This window comes from Myripristis murdjan, chromosome 10 (assembly GCF_902150065.1).
Source record: "Myripristis murdjan chromosome 10, fMyrMur1.1, whole genome shotgun sequence".
NCBI lineage: Eukaryota > Metazoa > Chordata > Actinopteri > Holocentriformes > Holocentridae > Myripristis > Myripristis murdjan.
Genome location: NC_043989.1, coordinates 32909968 through 32913569, shown reverse-complemented (window position 1 = coordinate 32913569; position 3602 = coordinate 32909968). Strand labels below are relative to the sequence as shown.

General features: G+C 41.2%; 1 protein-coding gene across 3 annotated transcripts in view; it reads left to right on the top strand.

The window, feature by feature from the left end:
* Positions 1-3236, top strand: part of LOC115366220 (storkhead-box protein 2-like) — a 100710-nt gene extending 97474 nt beyond the window's left edge. For all 3 annotated transcript variants that reach the window (XM_030061564.1, XM_030061565.1, XM_030061566.1), the window contains exon 4: positions 1-3236. This exon is cut by the window's left edge and continues 2957 nt beyond it. The gene's annotated coding sequence lies outside the window, so the exon portion shown is untranslated.
* Positions 3237-3602: the final 366 nt, after the last annotated feature.

The following is a 3602-nucleotide window of genomic DNA, read 5'->3' as shown; positions in this document are numbered from 1 at the left end:
TATAAGGACAGAGAAACACACTGAGCTGACGTGCACGGTACCTACAGGCCTGCCAACGGGAACCAGGCCTTTTCTGCACTACAGGGTGATTGGCACAGGGAGACATCGAATAACACCCACATGTTAAACCAACACGAGTTTTAAGTGTTGGTGGAATTGTGAAACTAGACCTGAGCTGAGCTGGATTCACCCATCCGTACAAAACCCTGCAGTCCTATAGGTCCAATCATTTCAATCCCGCTGTCCTGTAGGCTCAGGGAGCTGTTAGTCATCCCACTGTCCTTGTCCTACTGGCTCTTCTACAACTACCTCCACAGCAGCAAAAATACAGCCCACCCCTTCTACTACCACACTGTCATCAGCCTCTAGCCTGTGAATGTCTATGTACACACACACACACACACACATGCACGCACACCCTAATACACTATACATCAAAGTGCTGGACTCCCCTGTTGTCTCCCTCTCTTTCTTTCAAACAGAGCTTCTACATGCTAGCATTGCAGTTCAGCCCCCACCACCCTACCCCATCCCTGCTCCTCTTCCGTGTGTCATTACCATAGCAACCACTAGTGTCACTTGACATTCTCTGCAGAACGAACCTGTGTCCAAATCCTAGAGGGGGCCTTGAAGTCAAATGCAACCCTCAACACAGGCTAACAGGCACTCTGCAAGTCTCAGCTGGGTAAAGCTTAGACCAGAACCATAAAGGGACATGAATTTGCCTTTGCACTTTTCTCTGTACCACCACATTGGCTCTACGGTCCTGCTGCATGGTCATTGCTAGGTAATTGGTAATCTTAAAAATATTGGCCATCTCACTAAAAGACACACCAAAATGTAAATTATTACAGATTTCTATTGTAAGAAACACTTCTCAGTTTTAAAGAGGAGGCTCTTTTACATAAAAGTCCAATCTTAAATCTGAAATAGGAAGAATCTAAGGATTCTAGGATTTTTCACAATTCTGTATTACAGAGGCAAATCCTAATTTACTTTAGGAATCATATCTTATCTTACATCATCCTGTCTTACGAAATCCTCAGTCAACTTCACTTTTCAACTTTTGTGTGTTAACTATCAAGCGGACACTCATCTCACCAAGTTAATCAGTACTTTGTAACTGCTGTTTTTGTTTTTGTTTTTGTTTTTTTTGGTTTGGACTGACTGACTAGCTAGTTTAAGAACAACAACGATGAGTTGGAGGTGTTGGGCACATCTGTAGAGCAAGTTAAATATTTTCTGTTTGGGAAATTTTCAGCAATGCTTCAGTCGGGTTTGCCATAAGCCTTTCAGCAAATAGGTTCCTCCTGTTGACATTTTGTTTGTTCTGTAAAAGCAATAAAAGAACAGTCATGCAGATTAAACAAGCTAGCTAACACTACCTGGCCGTCAAGTGAAACAGGACAGCTTTATGGTTATCCTAAAGTTAGGAACTTTTTCCATTTTAAGAAGTTACAACACTTGTGTAAAACACTTTTGCTATCTTAAGTTAGGATAAGAACATTGACTTAGGATAGGAACCATTAATCTGTAATGACTATTTTCCTAAATCAGATCCTAACTGTAATTACCACGGTTACCACACAGTTAAGATATGATTTGCAAGTTACAAAGTTTCTGTAAAATGGCCCGTTATCTATCTGAGCCCCATACCAGGGTATGAGTTTGTTTTCTACCACGTAGTAGGATACTAGTCCCTACTTTGTCACTACAGTAGGGATCTAAACATAATTTTATCACTGTTTTACAGTTTTAGTTATCTATCACGACAGTCTTAATTCTACCACCGTTCTAAGGCTCTAGACTCTATTATCATATGCCACTGTACTAGGGTGGTAGTCCCTATGAACTAGGGTTGTATTCTCTACCTGACCACTTCAACAGGGCTCTAGCTGGTAATTACCACTACAGTAGAATCTAAACATGGTGATACCATGTTAATGTTAAGGTTCTAGTCTGTGCTCTACCAGTGTTTTACGATTCTAATCCCTATTCTGTCACTACACTAGGGTTAGTCTCAGTTCTTGGGTTGTAGACCTAATTTTGGTACAGTAAGGCTCTAGTCCTGATTTTACCCCTATATTGATATTATAATTCATATTCTACCACTATTTATGGCCTCTTGTCTATTCTACCTCTGTTTTAGGCTTTTAGTCCCTGATACCACTATTACAGGGTTCCTGGACATATTCTACCGCTAAGGTAAAGTTCTAGTCCCTATTCTACCACTATACTAGGGTTCCAGTCTCTACTGCACCACTAATCTTGGGTTTTACTCCCTGTTCAACCACTATAATAGGGACCTATTCCCTGTTCTACTAATATTCTAGGGGTTTTAATTCCCATGCTTCTACAAGAGGATTTTCGTCCCTACTATACCACCACTGTGGGATTTGTGCCCCTATTCTTCCATAGTATTGGGGCTCTGATTCCTGTCCTGTCACCACAGTAGGGTTTTAGTTTCTATTCTATCATTACAATAGGGTTCAACTCCCTGTTGTGCAAATGCAGTAGTGTTAGTCTCTATTGCACTGTTATGCTTGAGTTTTAGTCCCTATTAAACCGCTACAGTTGGGTGTTAGTCCCTATTGTACCATCTCAGTAGGGTTCTAGTCCCTATTTTACCACTACATTAGAACTGAAGGTCCTATTCTGTAAGAATAATAGAGTTTTAGCCTCTGTTGCACCACTTTTATGGGATTTTAGTTCCCGTTCTGCCATCTCAGTAGGGTTCTAGTCCCTCTTTCACCAAAAATAGGGCTGTAGTCCCCTGCCTGGTGAAGGTCATGGGTTCTGTCCCTCATGTCTGATGTTTGCACTGCCCCCCTAAACCCCCATTCCATCCCACCACCACCACCCTCCACTCCTAATGCCTGCCCCAGTGGCCCTCCGTCCACCCACTCCCCAACCACAACCCCAAACCTCCGATCCCTCTTCCACACTGACAGTCCATGAAATGTCTTCCCTTAACATTGGCGGTGGTTTATAAAAACGGAGGTTCAACAATAACATTGTTTCTAATGGTGACAGTATGTCATACTTGTAAATGATGTTTATCTGTCATGCCTAGTCAAATAATTTAAACAATAAAAAGAGGGATTTTTTAAATGTCTATAATATCTGAAAGTCCCTCCAATGTGTAGTACTGGTGTTACTGTTGTTGTAGTGTATGTGATATACCCCAAGGGGATTGTGTTACTTTTTAAGATAATAAAATAACAATGTTTGGTTACTTTGCTGTTTTGTCTTTTATTATGATCTAGCTCAGAGCATTACTAGTGGTGGGCAGCCACAGGTTTGCACGAAACAAAGCCTCACACTAGATTCTGTTACAGTATCTTGGGTAAGTGACCTTATATACCAATTGTGAAAAACCATTAGCCCTTTTCAACACTTGCATTCTTTCGCCCTAGACTAACCTAACTCCTGAGCTTAATGTAGCTTAGCACTAAAGTCATTTGAGATTTACACACGTACCTATTAACCCAGGGCAGTAATCAGTAACCAGGATACTAGCATTTTTCATGTACATGGAGATATGAACCAAATTTCTCTCTTCTATGTAAACGCCACATCCCAAATATGACCAAGACTGGGTC